The 18,229-nt window shown below is 42.1% G+C and overlaps 1 protein-coding gene across 1 annotated transcript in view; it reads left to right on the top strand.

Moving 5' to 3' along the window:
* Positions 1–3,782: 3,782 nt before the first annotated feature.
* Positions 3,783–18,229, top strand: part of LOC124267759 (E3 ubiquitin-protein ligase RNF213-like) — a 49,122-nt gene continuing 34,675 nt past the window's right edge. The window contains exons 1-4 of the mRNA XM_046702748.1: positions 3,783–3,915; positions 5,862–6,027; positions 16,438–16,767; positions 17,207–17,791. The gene's annotated coding sequence lies outside the window, so the exon portion shown is untranslated. The remainder of the gene's footprint in view (positions 3,916–5,861; positions 6,028–16,437; positions 16,768–17,206; positions 17,792–18,229) is intronic.

Consider the following 18,229-nt stretch of genomic DNA (forward strand, 5'->3'; position numbering starts at 1 on the left):
GCATCATGTTCGAGGCTTACATCAACGATTGCATTCAAGGCCAGCCAGATCGACCAATTCTGCTTCAACATCTACAGTTTGCCACCAAACTGATTCACCAGCTGAGTTGGATCATCAATCTCAAGAAGTCAAACCTAATTCCCACCCAATGGCTTCAGTTTATTGAGGCCGTATTCGTCACACGCCTGGGGATGATGTTTGTTCCTCAGGATGGGTCAAGATTCAACGCCTCGTACCTCTAGCGCTGTCTCAAGAACAATCTCTTTGACAGTGGCAGGAACTTGGTGACTTCAGCCCAAGCCCCGACAACCAGAGGTTAACTTCAGCTTCAACCATCCAGAGATTTCTACAACCGTTTCTGCAGATCAACGATCCCCATGTGCCGACGAATGGCTTGACGAATCTAATGTTTGCGAAGGTGTTTGTTTGAAGCTGTTCAACCCCACTCATCACCTGTTCGTCAATGCATCTCTTCCAGTATGGGGAGCTCATCTTCACGAGCATAAAGTGGCAGGGCGGTGGTCACCAGACAAGCAGTCTCTTCACATAAACGTACAAGAATTCAAGGCAGTCATTTTAACCATAGATTTTGGGCACAGGACCTTCAGTCGACCAGGCTTCTCAGTCAGACAAATCGACGGTAGTTTGGTACATCAATCTTTGGGGAAACAAGTGTTTCCCACCTCCTCAGCTGGGTGATCCGGTTCTTCCAACTGATAGATTCTCTGGGCATCTCAGCCAGAGACTGGGAGAAAAACGACATTGCTCTGGGAGGATCTGAATGCTTACGCATTCCCACCACTGAGTTACTACCTCGAGTGTTACAGAAGCTCCAGTCCACCATGAAGATGACACTGCTTTTGGTCTCGCCCTACTGGCCGTCTCGATATTGGTTTGTCGAACTGCTACATCTTTTGTCGATCCAGATCAAGTAGCTCTACCCAGACGAGACAATGTTCTGGTCCATCAACACTAAAATCGACTACACTGGTCCCTGCAGAGGATACATCTTCCTGTTTGGCGCATCTGCAGAGATCACCAAAGGATACACTAGACTAGTTGCTTCGGCAATCGGATCAGCTCATAGCTCTTCCACAGCTCACTCTGCGATGACAAGTGGAGGGCAGACCTTGAAGTGAAGGGCAGACTGTCTCCTACTACAGCATCCGCTCAGATTGTTGCTTAATATCTTCAACACCTGCATATGTCTAAGAAACTGAAGGCATCTACCCTGGCAACTTGCCTAGTAGCTATCAACACGGTCCTAGCTACGGCAACGGGGACCAAGGTTTCAACTGTGCCTGAACTCCAGTCTCTACTACTGTCCTACAAGTTATCAGATCAGTCCGACCTCTGATCAGTTCCGACATCTGGAATGGGACCTCTTTGTTGTCTTCCTACACCTCGTTTCCATTGACTACGAACCTCAAGACAAGAAGGACTTCAAACACATCACTTTGAAGACCTGCTTCCTGGTAGCCTTGGCTACTGCTGGTCATATGTCGGAACTCCACGCACTGGACATTAACCGGGTATGATTCAAAAGGAGGAAGCATGGCAAGGTCTTCCTGAGTCTTCAATGGGACTTCATAGTGACTCTTTACTATCCTCCGTGGTGTAGTGGTTAGAGCGTCCGTGTGGAAAGCCGAAGGTCACAGGTTTGATCCACGGCCACGTCATACCAAAATACGTTAAAGTATGGTACTTGTTGGTCCCTGCCTTGCACTCGGCATTACTGGGTACAACAAGGACGAGTCGGCTCGGAGTTAGTAAAATGTGTCTGTGTGGGGTATTTGTGCTTAACTGCGGCATGACATCTCAGCTTAAATCAGGGCTAGTACAAGCAGCCACACATACACACACATGCACGTTGTCATATCAGCGAAATAATCTTAAGTGTGGCATTATACCCCATTTCATCTCACTTTACCTTTACTGTCCCGCCATTGTCGACCATCCTCGCCCTGACGACATAGAAGTTCTCTTGCTCTGTCCAGTTCGAGCTGTAAAGATCTTCATTGCGGCCTCAAAGGATTGTCGCAGGTCGCAGGTTGTTCATCCCTCTCTCTACAGTTTGGATGAGATCGATGATCCTGTAAGCCTATATCCACGCCGGTCTTTCCGCGCAGCTGCGTCGAACCTCATGAGACTCAGGCCTTAGCGTCTACGATGGCTCTTTACAGCAGCTGCTAACTGACATCGATCATGGAGGGGTGCTTCTGGTAGTCAGAAACGGTCTTCGTTTCCCTGGCTATCTATGCTACCTATCAGTGACTGACATTGAGGAAATTCACCAGTTTGGTCCCTTGTTTCTGGCGCAGCTGTCTTCAGCCCGACAAGCAGATAGGAACGTCCTCTGTTTGCAGAATCGATGTTACCTTGTACATAGCAAATAAAGATGTGTGAACTCCACCTCATCATTGTTCTACTTACCTGTGGCATAGATCTACCTCACCTGACCTCACATCAGGGCATTGCAGTACAGTCATGGTTGAGCAACTTCATCATAGACTGAGAGGCCAGTCTTGTACTACGATGCAGAGTATAGATGCAATTATGTCAGTGAAGTGTGAATACTGAATTCCAGTGGATTTTGATGCATTCCACTCCTAAGTTACTGTTCACAACCTTGACTATGCTTAAGCAAAGGAGCGAGGGTCATTCGATATTGTTCGGAGCTCAGCGTTAAAACAGTTGAGCTAACCAAGCCATCTTTATGTGTGACTGTGGGGATGGTTTCGAGGCAGGGGCTGGCCAGATTAGGGTCGTAAGAAAGGCGAGTCACTTGCTGAGTTCAGCATTTGTCTCTGGACAAATGTATGATGGAAAACCACATTTACTCAGGAGCACTTTTTATTGAAGGCTTCATCTAAAGAACCAAGCTGAAATTTTACCTCTGCAATTTTTACCTTATGAACCTTCGAGTACTACTGACCATTTCAGAAGAATAATCTTCCTCAAAGCTTTGGCAATATAAGTCCAAATTACTGAGATCTATGTTTAAGATATCACACAGGTGACGTTTGATTTAGGTCAACTTGGTGTTGCTCATTTGGGACTGATATGGGATTCTATCATAATTAATCAGCCTCCAGTCTTCCTGATTTACTAAGGAGTTTAGCAGTCAGAGGAAATGACTGTTTCTCCAATGAATATGGGCTGTCATGTTGGAGTATCCAAGAATACAGTCATTTATTGGGGGCTCCATCATGGATGCCTTTTCTGTTGCCAGCCTACCATCTCTCAAGGCTCACAATCAATATGAAATATGAACATTGTCAGAAACTCTGGCTCTCCATCCTAACATTTATCTTTATGTGAAATGGGCTGCAATAGCAACTGTCCACAAGAGAATTAACAGTATGCATTCTAGGTGTCGTGCATTTATCACCCTACATTACATTTTACTATAATTTCATCAGTTGCCTTATTTTTGTCTGTGGTATATATTAGTAAAATATGAGAGTATAATACTTTGTCATTATATCTGTGAGTAAAATATGAGAAAAAAGGTATAACAAAATGTTCAGGGTACCAAAAAATGTTGCTGGATGCATGCATCCATATGTTGGTGCAGAATATAGCTTAAAGAAGTAACTTATTCAGTGTATCTTGTGTTCTGTGTTTTTTTTAATCTGAAATTTAAGCTTCTGTGCCTCTTTAAGTCTTCTTTGTTGGATGGGCTTCTTTTTGCTCACCCATTCTTCCTTAATAAGCTTGTCATGCCATGTGTGCTGATTCTCAAGTATAAAATGTACTGCTCTATATATCAATACATTGAATGTCTTCTTTCAGTTGCGACAACAAGAATGCCTAGATCTGCACATGTACCACTATGATGATGTTTCCTTGTCAACTCTGCTTCAAGACAGGATGACAACTGCAGCATTCAGCTCTTTTGAAAAACTTGCCATGGTGATATTTAATTCTATTCCGATCAAATCTTATGCTCAGTTTCTCCTCCGTCATTTACTTTCTTCAGATTTTCGTGAAGATTCTTACACTGTTAACAAGCTAAAAGTGACTACGACCAAGTGATTAGAGGTATAAATATATGGTATATTGTGGCAAGCACCAGACTAACATTCAGTAAGAACAACAATTATCACAAATGATTTTCAGCATTTAACCCTTCCTGTCCATTGACTTCATCACCTTAAGAATTCTGTTCCCAAACAGACTCAAGCCTATCAAATGGATGTAGTTCCTGAATGACAAATGGTACCATGCAAAATTGTCTGAATATGTTGTCAAACTGACATTTTCAACAGTTTTATTCTAATTTTTATTTTGATTAAAAAAAATGCAGAAATGTAGACCTTTCTGTAATTAATGTATTCCAAATATGAATATTTCTTTTTTTGCAACTATTATTTGTGAAAAAATTCTTCCTTACATCTATCTCTCTGCTACCATTTAGCTAAACACTCTTCAAAATTACTGAGCTTATTGTTGATATTTTCACTTCATATATGCATGTCCCCAGCTACGCCTACTACTAAGTATTGTAAGAAGTTTGAAAGCTTGTGTGTGGAATATGAAGCCTTAATTCTCACTAAGTTCTTTTTCTCTCAACTTTTAGGATAGGTTGTTTGATCAGAAAATGAAAAGAATGTGGATCCTTCCCAACAATGTAGATATAACATATATTTTGAAAAAGATATGAATAACTATCATGACAAGTTGAGGTTTTATGAATCAAAATCCATTTAGGCCACACCTCCAGCTAAACAGACTTTCGATAAAGCGTGTCTGAGGTAAAGATCAAATATGAACTGGCAAGCATAAAAAAAAAATTCTGTAATGTGTAAATGGTAAATTTTGAAATGTTAGAGCATCTTTATTGAGTGAATGAAGGATCTGACATGATAGAGGAATATCTGTGTAAGAACTTGCATAATAGCATCACTTTCAGTTAATTCTAGTCTAAGTGTACAGACTGACATATGGACTAGTGCCAAAAGACATTTCACTATACTTTGACTTTGGACATGTGGCTAGAGTGAGAGACTTTGTATTTGAATGATTGACTGAAGAAAGGTGTTAATAATTACTGAGTTCATGCCTTTTCTAACAGAAATTGAAACCAGAAGATTCTATAACTGATGTTCATTTTATATACAGAGATGTTAGCACTCTCTGTCTGCATGATAACATCATTTCTTTTTGTTGAAACTTAACAAAGTGTTTTGATGTCTCCAAATTCATTTCTTACATTTCCACACACATGGACAAAGAGAGTCAATCCAAACCTGTACCCAATGTTTCAAGGATGGATATTATAGAGATAGAAAATTGTAATATCTGTCCGTCATGTGACATAGCCAAAACATAGGATGTTGTTTTGGTATGTTTTGTGTTAAATACTGTTTAGATACTAAGTTGAAGTATTTCTCATGGTAGTTTCAGATAATATGATTTTTTAAAACATGTGCCTTTAAAGAAAATTTGAAATACATTCTGGAAATATCCCATTCCAACCTGTATTCCAAAGTCTTGGTATATGGATGTGAAGTAATCATACCTATGAATTATTTTTTTAAACATTTCTAAGTTATTGAGCAACTGAGAGGGAAATAATCTAAGTAGTTCTGCTTTTCTAGATGAAATATGTTTTTATTATCACTTCAATAGCACCAATACTATGGTATTGAAATAATTTCATGAACACATGTTTAGACAGAATCTGATCAGGGGCTTTTGAGCATAATAGTAATATCCATAATGATCAATAGTCAGGTATTTTAAAAATATTAAGCTCATGTTTTCAGTTATGTCAGCATGTTAGGAATGTAATCATTAATATATGTATTTTAGGTGTAGAGAGTACAAATATATGAAATTATGTAATCCTCCTTCAGATGGATGATGGGTTTACCCAGAGAAGCAATATGAATGCCAAGTTTGGAAACTTGATGTCAAAACTCATGGCAAGACACTGGCCACAGAATACTGAAAGTGGAGGCAAAGAAATGATTGAGTTTGTCCTCTCATGGAGACCTCTCATACAGTATTTTGAGAGATTTTGTAAGTATTTTACTATGTAAGCACTCTTATATTATGTTACATAAAACCTTCAGAATATAAGGTCAAAGTATGTCATAAGTCAATTACAATGTACTTTGTCCTATTTTGGACTCTCACAAAAAGAAGGGGCAAAGCTGTGTGGGCAAAGTTGGCACAGATTGTGAGCTACAACTGCTACTACCAGACACAGCTATACAAGATGTCCCAACTGCCTACTGCAGATTACGAGGGGTGATGAGGCCAGGTCATTTAACTATTAGAGGCAGTGTCCATATGTTTTTGTTCCTAACAAATCCATTGATATGCCAACTGCGTGTAGGATATTAATTCGTTCTATTCATCCTACATGCAAAGGGTACCACAACTGGTTTCCAAATCTCAACAGTATAGCTACCCTGAAAGTCAACCATCAAGATAAATTCAGGCTGTCCATGTTATGATTGCAGCCAGGTATAATAAGGTGAAAGGTCAAACTATTTAAACACTGAGATCTTCACCAACCAGTTCCCCAAATGAATTAATAAAAATTCCTGTTATTGCAATTACTAAATAACAGTCACGCTTCAACTTTCTTACAGTTGCAATTTTGAAAGAAGATAAGATGTATTCAATTGGTGCAAACTAGCAAGTTTAATGTGTGTGTATAAGTACATGTAGTAATACTCTAGATAAATGCAGGTCAGTCACAGGGGTTTCTGGCTCTACTTGACACTTCCAATCAATTCAAAATATTATGGTGAGTTCATGTTCCCAATCAGTAGATTCAGACTTGACAGTAGCCAATTTCTGTTTCATAGAAATGTTTCTTTAATCTCTGAATTACAAAAGGCATTAGTCCCTTAGTCATACAGATATATTTGATCTGCAGGCTGTCAAGACTGATTTATCATTTAATACAATTTTTCCACAACCCGTATCCCGCGAAAATGGAATTTCCTAGTTCCAAACATGCATGTCTCTACCAAAAGCACTCAAGGGATCAGGGAAGGGAGCAGATCATGGCCCATATTCCGTAAGAAAACATAAACAGTTTACTTTGAAATTACAGTGCTTGCCTCAATACGCAATGTCTCTTAGCTTCTATGGCCCATGGCAGGAATTCCTTGACCTACTCACATCAGCACCAAGACCTCACTCAGCAAGACCATTTACATCTTTCAGTGCTTCCACAAGCCCTTTCTCCAAGAGGATAATTGCAAAGTTTGGCTTTGGTAGTTATGTGTTTGTGTTTCTTTGCAACTGTTCACACTAAAGCATGCTCTCTTCATCAAGACCTCAGCGGAGCCCATGTTCAGGATCAACAGATTGTGGGTGGTCAAATATAGAGCCAAAAGTGTACATGGACAGTCTGGAGTTCAAAGCGGTCATTTTGGCCATCTATCATTCAGCATGTTTTCTTTGATCATTCCTCATGATCCAGTTACACAAAGCCTCAGTTGTTTGTTATATCAACAAGATGCGATCGACCAAATCAGTTTTGATGCAGAATGATGCAGTTTTTCAACCTGGTCAACTTCTTTCACATCCAGGTACAATCCACACATCCAGAATGTGAAAACAGATGCCCTGTCCTCCCAGATCAACATTTTCTGATTGAATTGCAACTACATCAAGAAGTCTGGATTTGACAACTAAAGCCAGTTCAACAAATTACCAGACAAGCTTCATCTTTCTCCAGAAATTTCTCAAAGCTTCAAAGCTTAGGCTTATTCTTGTATGGTGGCACAGAGGATTACCCCTGCAATCATTGTGCCACAAAATATCTTTACGACTGTAAATAAATTCATCTGATGGCTCTTGCACTGCTCAAAATATTTTTTCTCCCACTATAGTATCCCCTCAAGAAATTGATGAATAGCTGCAGCATTTGCACATTCTCCGAAAGCTGAAGGGTTCCACTTAAACTACCTACTTGGCTGCAATTCTGTCATTGTCCATACCACAGGTTAAAAAAAATACCACTGATGCTGAACTCCATTCTCCTATTCAACACTTCCGTATTCCTGTTCAGTCCTCTAACATTGAACCTCTGTGGCAAATGAACCTTGGGCAGAAAATTACCTCAAGCATGTGAATTTCAAAATGATGTTTTCCCTGACTCTTGTGATAGCACCTTGCATCAGTGAGGTCAATGCTTAGATTTAAAAGATACAGTCAGTTAATGTCTTTCTGTATACAGGTTCCTTGCTCCACCATCCAAATGTGTCATAGATACAAAGTACAAGATAAGCAAGTTTAAAAATTTGAACATTCTGCAATATATTGTATAGCTATACTTAGCAAAACTGAAAACTTGACACTCAGGATTTTTTGGACTAGGTTTTTAATATTAGGTTTAAGACAACAATTTCAGTTGTATGCTGTGCACAGAACATCAAAGGAAAACAAAAAACAAGTCTCCCAGAAACTCTTTAACACTGATAACGTTCATGATGTCAAGGTACCCTCCAAAATGAAGTTCACAGTGTGGAGAACAATTCAATGGAGGTCTTCAGTAAAGGTTATGGCCTCCTCTAGTGTCTCTTAATGCCACACTACGTCTCCGGATGGATCTTAGAATGTTAGTAAACACACCCAGAGGAAGACGTCACCATTGCTCAACAAAGTGACGTTGAAGATCTTGCAATGTCTGTGGTGGATGGATTTGCTGACAAACACGTCAATCCAGCTTGTCCCATATGTGTCTGATAGGATTGAGGCCAATCCAGAACTTGAATACCGGCATTTCGTAGGAAATTCTGTATAAGACATGCCATATGTGGTTTTGTGTTGTCTTGTTGGAATGTCAGTCCAGGGCCATGTCTCTGCCTAAATGGAAGCAGGACAGGTTGCAAAATCTGGTCCCTGTACTGGGCAGCAGTTAAGTTCCCTCAAACGACAAGGGAAGAATGTCTGTGTGCAAAACAATCCCCATGCCATTGTGCTGCAGCTACCAAATCTGTCCATTTCACACCTGCAGACTTGAGCGTGACGTTCACGTTGCCTGTGGTACACTCGGGCACTGCTATCAGCAAATCTCAATGTGAACCGAGATTCGTTACTGAAGACAACTGAATTTCACTGTCTTTGATTGAACCTTGTATGTCTTGTGGCCCACATCATTTGTCCATTATGGGGTCTTTGGCCATGAAGTCCAGCGGCACGCAAGCGATTTCTCACTGTTTGTGCAGTTATCCTTCCACCAAACATCTCCCTACTTGTGGAAGTTGCAGTAACAAATCTGTTCCAAAGATGACATAGCCATATTGCTTGATCTTCCCAGAAGTGATATTACACATGACGCTCCCAGACTCTATTGGTCAGCAACAGTTCCAGTTTGATGCTCTCTCATCCTAAGATTAAATATTGTTTGTTGTGAGCAATTAAAGGCTCTTGCAACAGCAACCACACACTGACCAGCATCAAGCCTCCCCATAGCATATTGATGTTCTTGATTTGAAAGGCTTGGCATTTCCAAACAAAGATTAAAATGAAAAGTTTAATTTGTTTTTCCTGTTCAATGTGTGTGTTCAGTTTAAGCAAACATGCACCGAATGACATGAATTTGCTTTTCACACGTGCATTTTGTGTTTTTCATCTTGATAGGCTACAAAGTCAAGGTTTGCACGTGAACTTACAATTTCATGAAATTAAAGCGTTCACACTGTTTACTACTTTTTAATGTACATATAAATTTTATTTGATTAAAGAGAAAAAGAAAGTTTATCAGTGTAAAGTTTTCAATTTTGCTGAGCATATACTGGAAACTGGAAACTTTGTTCTTGGAACATTTCCATACCAGGATTGGAAAAAGGGAGAAAGACAAGTTGTAAGATAGGATAAGTATATAGATTTACAGTTTACTATAAAATATTCATTTCTATTCAAAATGAAAGATATTGTTCCTTATCCTGACTCATGCTATCTGCTTGTCTCTTTCTACTTGCGAATGATAGTGGAACACTTGAATCCTTTTGAAGCTCCCTTAAAAAAAGCGGACGTAAAATCCTCACTCACCCACGAGTAGCCTCCCTTTGCCTTTTGGTGCCCTTTCCTGTCACATGATTGGCCATGCTTGTCACTCTCTCCTTCTTCGCCCCAGAGGACGGTTGTGAGAGCGCCTGGGTCCCTATACGGCACTATATCCTTTTTCTCTTTGGACCTCTACTGCAAAGTTTGCTGTATACGGTTTTAGGAAGATTATACCAGCAATATGGTGTGAAATTTTTGTCTAAAATTATCTATATTGCACGTTGTTTGACATGATTTTTCATCGTGTTTACAATTTATGAAAACTTGCGTTCATTGCAGGTTCCGATTATCTGCGGTTGATCCTCATTTATTATGTCCTAATTGCACTACCACATGTTCTTCCAGCTTTCGCTGTCAACTTTGTCAGCATTTATCTGAAATTGAATTCAATAATTACTTATTTTCTATTCATAGACGTGCTAAGGACTGGTCTAGAGGGCATTCACAAGTCATGTCTAAACCGAGTGATTGCCCTGATAACCGTTTATTAATTGCTGCTGCTGAGATTCACCATTCCAGTGAATTGCCGGGTGTCGTTACGGGGCAGGTCGCTGTGGCAGAGGGGAACGGCAGTTCCAGGAAGAGATCATCATCGTCTGAGATACCCTCCTCACAGTCTAAGAAGACCAGATCGTCTTCTACACAGAAGAGGAAGTCGACTGCAGATAAGACTTCGGTGAAGTCTACCCTCAGCACATCACAGAAGTCGAGATCCTTCTCTGCTGAGATCATCCTTCCAGATGAAGTAGATGTTTATGATGATCCTCCCATCCTCATACCTGAAGTCACAGTCATCAACAAGAAGACGAGGCCCTCCTCTACAGCGACGTCAGCAGCCAGCTCAGCGCAGACACTGACTAATGACCTTCTATCAACGCAGACATCAGTTACCAGAGACAGCAGTTCGTCACAAGTGCAGCGGTCCTCGGAAGAGGCTTCTTCCTTCTCAGATGCGTCATCATCTCTTCAGCAGCAGCAGCTTTCATCGCAGAACTTCAACCCGGGTCTCTTCATGCAGCAGTTCACAGAGCAGATGATCGAGTTGATGGAACAACGCTTCGAGCAGGAGAAGGCTGCGGCGAAGACCTCATCTACGACGAGCCTGCACGAAGGACCAGCAGTCTGCACATCGCATCCCAATAAAGATGGACACCTGCATGAAGGAGGAAGCCTGCGTGAAGGGTCACGCACTCGACGTTCGTCCCCTGCAACTTCCAGAGATCCCGACAGCCTCGACAATGACGATGCAGCCATAGACGTGCCGGAAGAACCTCCCAAGGAGCCTTCGCGCAGGAGCAGGACTAGACGTTCTTCGGAGCATCGCAGAAGCCGATCACATGGATCATCTTCACCCAGGACAGGCGCAGAGCATCGCGTGCATGGATCACTTCCTCAGACGCAGAGCCTGCACGAAGAAGAGAATCCACAGCTTCACGAAGGCAGAGGGGTACATCTCAAGATTCAAGGGAAGAATCTTATTCCAACCGATCACCTGCTCGCAGGTCTTCAGGAAGGGATTCACATCGACGAGGATCTTCAGAACGAGATGTCTCTAGATCAGAAGACGATGGCGGATCATATTTTCCGACACAGAGATTACGTCATGGATTGCCAACGGATTGGAGCTTGCATCACCTTCCAAGGAAGTTAATGAGGCAGTCACGTATGACTTTGACACGCTCAACTTTCCACCAATCGACCCGATCTTAGAAGTGCCGGAGAACCTCAGTGCAGCCTTCGGGAAGGCCACCAAGTTCCAGAGCCAAAACATCCCGTCGTTTAACGCCAGGAAATTCCCGCTTCATCATATGGAACCCTTCATGAAGGCCCCAGAGATTGATGAGAACTACAAAATCATCAACGACTCCCGTTCTAAGACCTACAAGATAGAAGACAAGAAGCTGGCACAGCTAGATACTACCACGAGACGTACCTTCTTTGGACTCACCAGATCCAGAGCTATTAATGAAACCCTCATCTTCAAGTTTAGGAATTCTACCTCCGAAGTGGACCGGATGATATACTCCTCTTTGCTTGACGCAGAAGAAGGATCGTCAGTTCATGTCTGAACATCTGGCATCCACGTCGGCGGGCCTGACGCTTCTGAGGAGACAGGGATTGTTGTCATCCTGCACTTGGAGTGAGCGGTTCACCAAGTCCTTATACAGAGCTCCGTGGTCAGCATCGTCCATCTAGGCGTAGCCAAAGAAGACATGAAGGAATCTAGAGAGGTGATGATGATAAAGTCCATTGATACACTAGCCAGTGTTATCCGCCAGATGTCTCAGTGCTACTCCATTAAGTCAAAGTTTGCTGGAGTACAAAAAGCCAGGGAAAAGAAGTATGCTAACTCTAGAGGAGGCAGAGACTCTTTTCGTCGCCCAACCGGAGCTCCTAGAGGTAACCCCGGAAGAGGCCGAGCACCTAGAGGTGCCAAAGGATCTAGACGCTGATGGACGGGTTTGGAGCGACTGGAGTCTTCCACCCCAGCCGTTCCCATACAACCTTCGACAGTGGGTGGACATCTTCAATGCTACTGGGAAACTTGGGGAATCCTGCAGGACGATTATGTATCCTAGATCCTACGTAGAGGATACAAGATACAGCTGGAAGCCGTGCCGCCGCTTACAAGTACTCCTCTGGCCTACAACTACGCTTCCGACCAGATAGACAAACTGGACGACGTCATCAGAGCTCTACTCGAGAAAGAGGCAGTCAAAGAGATAAAACAGGATCTCGTCATGCCCGGTTTTCCTGGTACCGAAGAAGAATTCCAAAGAGAAGTTCTGACTTATCTACAACATGAAGAAATTCAACCAATAATAACTGTGCAGACCTGCAAAATTCAAGATGATACATCTTCCTCAGCTGCAACAACTCGTTCGTCCGTTAGACTACCTCACCAGCATAGATCTACAGGATGCTTATCTTCACATCCCGATACATCCAGACTCAAGGAAATACCTAAGGTTCCTTTTCAACGGACGCCACTTCCAATAAAGGGTTCTATCCTTTGGAATATCATCGGCTCCCTGGTTGTTTACTCGAGTGACGAAGCCCATCGTCTAGATCTACGCAGTGCGTTCTACCTGGACGACGGGATTCAAGTTCATCGAGATCCCAGTCAACTCAGACTGCAACTAGACTTCACCATCAGGCTTCTCACTCAGTTAGGATGGCTGGTAAACCTCCTTAAGTCGGAACTGGAACCAAGACAGGATCTCCAATTCCTTGGAATTCGTCTCATCACATCAGTGAATCGTATAGTCGTCCCAGAGGATCGTTGGGTCAAGATACAACACATGATATCTCAAGTACTACTCTCTCATTACCACTACGAAACTGGCAGAGCCTACTCGGTCTTCTCACCTCAGCTCAAGACTTGACTCACAGAGGGAGACTACAACTGCGCCCACTACAGAGATTTGTGAACGCCCCTCTCGACAGTCCGGACCCCTTCGTACTACCGGACAGACTGAAACCGCATCTCCTATGGTGGACTCGGAAGTCAATTGTCTGCGGAGGAACCTTTTTATTAGAACCGGCTAGCAGCACTCATCTCTACGTGGATGCATCGCCTCAAGGATGGGGTGCTCACCTCGACAATGAAGTGGCAGCAGGGAAGTGGTCAACTCAGGATCAGAGTATGCACATCAACATGTTAGAGATGAAAGCAGTAAACCATGCCTTACTACACTGGTCAAGCGTACTAAGGAACGCACGGCTGATGATCCATACGGACAACTCCACAGTAGCGTTCTACATCAACAGGCAAGCATCAACAAGATCAACCAATCTTCTAGATCTCAGCTTTCATCTGTTCAGTGTCGTCGACAACCTGAACATCTACATAAAGGAATGCCACATTCCTGGGGCCAAGAATGTCATAGCAGGCGCCTTATCTCGTCCACTACAACCATCCCCGACGGAATGGATGTTACATCCAGAAGCATTTCGATGCATCATACAGACGATAGGATCTCCGCTGATAGACCTGTTTGCAATGAAGTACAACAAACAACTACCAACATTCGTCTCTCCGATTCCCGAACCGCAAGCATGGACGACAGATGCTCTAAGCATCTCTTGGGCTTACGCGTTTCCATCCCCAGCTTTACTACCACAGTTGTTACAGAAAATCAAGCAGACGAAGACGCTGCAACTGATTTTGGTCACGCCCTATTGGCCAGCGAGGGTATGGTTTCCCGTCCTCATGCAAGAACTCAGAAGTCCAACCCTGACACTAATCCTGAGTGGCAAAACCAGCTCGTCCATCCACACACCAAACAAGCTCACGGGAATCCCACAGTGTTCCAGTTACACGCATGGAGCGTATCAAGGCTTGCTTGAAGAAAAGAGGGTATTCCACCAGAGCAGTGAAAGCAGTGACATTAGCTCTACGCAGATCAACCCGCATCTTGTATGATGACAAGTGGCAGAGATTTGAGCAGTATGCATCGAGGAAGGGCTTCACTGCGGTGAAAGCAACACATCCTCAAGTGGCGGAATACTTGTGTCATCTACGACAGACAAGACGGTTAAAAGGTTCAACACTCTCTACATACCTAGCGGCCCTCAGCACGGTTATCACCATGAAGACGGGTGTCAAGCTGACAAAGGTACCAGAGATACTGGCACTACTGCGCTCGTTCAAGTTGGAAGACCAACAAAGAAAATTCAAAGCTCCTGCTTGGGATCTCAACGTAGTCTTGCAGCATCTCACGGGTGATGCCTACGAGCCTCTAGAACGGACATCCTTCGAGTTTTTAACGCAAAAAACTCTGTTCCTGATCACCTTGGCAACAGCAGCACGGATGTCGGAGATACATGCTCTGGACTTCGAATGAACACGATTTGAGTCAAGCCATCGTGACATCGTACATCTTGGACTGAGATGGGATTTCATAACAAAGAACCAGCTGCCCGTTCAACCTGACAGACAGTTCCACATCCCAGCACTCTCTACAGTCCTTGGGCCACAGGATAAGCAGGATCTATCCTTATGGCCCGTCAGAGCATTAAAAGACTACCTACAAAAGGACTAAGACGAGAGACGAAAATTCAAGCGCCTTTTCATCCCCTTATTTACGGAGACACCTACAGAGGTCTCACGGACAATGATATCGATTTGGATAAGAGCCGTGATCTTAAGGGACTACAAAGCAGCAGGACTTGAGCCTCCACGAGCCTCGAACCCTCACGAAGTCAGAGCTCTGGCATCAACACTCGATCTGCATGGGAAGTGCTCCATCTCTACGATAATGGAGGGCTGCTTTTGGAAGTCGGAGACGGTGTTTGCCAACCACTACCTCAGAGACATCGCCACCGAGGACGTCTCAGGCATTCACCAATTTGGGCCTCTTGTTGTAGCCCAACAATTGACAGTTCCACAAAGGCGCTGAGATGAATCTCACCCTTTTATCACGTTACTTGTGAAAGCCAACGCTCTGGAGAGCAAGAGCTTAAGTCCATGTGCACGTCTAAGACAGACTAGCATGAGTGATAGACCCTGTACTTGTAAGGACTTACTCGTACATGAAGAAGGGTCGCTTCTCCACTTGATGCGAGCATCAAGAGATGGAGTTGCATTGAATCCACACATAATGTCAGGAGAAGTTCCGGAAGAAATCTGACAAGTTGTGGTCCCCCCAGACTCGTCAGAAGAAGCTGGAAGAAAAAGGATCAACACAAGTGCCATCATAAGTTCCCATGGGGGGGTATGCAGGACGTAAATCAACAGCCAGTGAATCCAGAAAGTGGCCTGACCCACCACCATTTCCGATGGATTCTACAAGCAAATAGCATGAGTCAGGATAAGGAAAAATATGTAATTTTCTGACTAAAATTGATATTTTATACTTATCATGACTCATGAGGTCAGCCCTCCCAACCTCCCCTCATGGCACTCTGGATTTCCCTGTAAATCTGGGTGTCGGGCTCACGTACAGAGAGAGTGACAAGCATGGCCGATCATGTGACAGGAAAGGGCGCCAAAAGGCAAAGGGAGGCTACTCGTGGGTGAGTGAGGATTTTACGTCCGCTTTTTTTAAGGGAGCTTCAAAAGGGATTCAAGTGTTCCACTATCATTCGCAAGGAGAAGGAGACAACCAAATATGAGTCAGGATAAATATAAAATATCAATTTTAGTCAGAAAATTACATTGTTAATCAGGAGAATTGATTCCAAAAGACTTGTTAGACTTTTTGTAGACAAAAGTAGTTATAACCATTGCGCATTTTATTCAAGCTAATCATATAGGTAGACTAAACATTCCTCATTTGGATGATTGTACTGCAGTTACACAGGAACATAAAGTCAGACTAATGAAAAGATTTCTTCCTCTATAAAGCAATTACAAAAGTTGTATGTTTTTCCTACTTTTGGATTTTTGTTCTGCAGATGGAGTAGACAATTCAAGTAAATTCTTGACTGAAGAATGTATAGAACATCTGATGCAGGCTGCATCCCTGCTGGAGAGTGTAAAAACTGATATCTGTGATGGCAGTATTCCAATCCCACAACTGAGGCTGATTCTCACAGATTCCGAACACTTTCTGTGCCTTTGGACAGCTGTAGAAACAAACTTTTCCAGCAAAGAAGAAGATAAGTCAGCTGCAACGGAGCGCCTCAAGTTTATCCTTGAGGCCAGAGAAAAAGAGCTAAAGTCTTGTGAACAACTCAATCAAAAAGTGAAAACACTTTTGGTCATGTGTGTTCATATACAGAATGGTGTGTATTGGTGCAAAGACAAAACATTCACTTACTCAAACATGCCTGTTTACCTGTTTATTATTGTTAATTGTCAAGCCCTCAAACAATAGTTTTTACTAACCTCATTTCATGATTTTATTTCTCTCTCTCTCTCGAAATGATGTCACGATTTCTTTCTGCCATGTTCTTAAATTGTCTTATTTTATAAGAATTCTTCATTTTCCTAGAAGAATAACATTTAAGGCAACTTATTAGTATTATTATTATGATCAATCATGTCAGTCATCCAACACTTGATTCAAAATTAAGGACAGATTAATTCTTCTGAACAGGGAAATCATAAACTGTGTCTCATAAATCATATGTTAAATTATTATTAACCAAGCAGGTACATAGATAGATTTTGTATTTTCAAAATTAAATCTAATCACAGTCACAAGCATGTTCTCTTTTTCAGTGAACTCTAATGCATTGTTTGAAAGAACTTCTCAAGTGGACAAGATGATTGAGGAAGGAAGAATAAGAGAAATATGCCATCCTCTACATTTGGATAAGTCTCCTGGCAGCTTAGGAAATTACCAGCCAAAACTTTGCATTTTTGACATTCAAGATGAAGTTATAGAAATTGTTCCTGAGCTTGAAAAATTAAAGCAAAGTGTGGTATTTCAAAAGCTCTGGGAAAAGAAAGCAGGAGCCATTCCAAGTGAGACAGAATTGAACACTGCAATACTTACAGTTTGGGAGTCCTGTCAAAACAGCCTGGTTGTCCCTTTGTGCTCAAATAATTGATGGCTCTGCAACATTCCAATATGTCCAAAAACATGTCAGCATGTTTCAGAGAGACAATGTAAAGATCAAAAGAGAGTTCAGATTAATGTGTGCAGAGGGAGAATCTACATCTTGGATTGATCAAAGAGTGCTGCAACTTAAATGTTATGAAGTGTTGCAGGGTTGCCAGAAGGCTGCAGATATCATACTGGACATTAAAAATGTCTATGACATTTCTGGAGACTTTACTCCTGTGGAAGCAGTCAAATTACTGGTTGGTATTCATTTTTCTTACATTTGTAGCTTTCTATGTTAATGTAGAGCAAAGGCCAAGAGGGAATTTCCCACAGAATACAAGACTGTGCATTTATATTCATGTTGTATTTGGATATTGTTTTGTCCTGGAAGTGTGGGTTGAAGAGGAGGGACATATGTTTTACAAGTTATGTAGAAAAGTCGCAAACTCGGACACATTCACTGATAACAATGTAGATCAAGTACATATCCAATTTGGGGAAATCATTGGGACTCAGTTTAATTTTATAACAATTTGGTTACACTGTGTGTAGAATTTGAATGAAACTACTAGATAAATACTTTTCATGTTGAAAATGTGCAAGGCAAAAAAACATTTTGAATGTATTTTGATGTAAACTTGCCCTTTATTAAATCCAGTGATATTGCTAAGTTTACTAAATGTCTGTAACCTCCT

The sequence above is a fragment of the Haliotis rubra genome, unplaced genomic scaffold (assembly GCF_003918875.1).
Source record: "Haliotis rubra isolate DU_JTF1 unplaced genomic scaffold, ASM391887v1 Scf1336, whole genome shotgun sequence".
NCBI classification, from domain to species: domain Eukaryota; kingdom Metazoa; phylum Mollusca; class Gastropoda; order Lepetellida; family Haliotidae; genus Haliotis; species Haliotis rubra.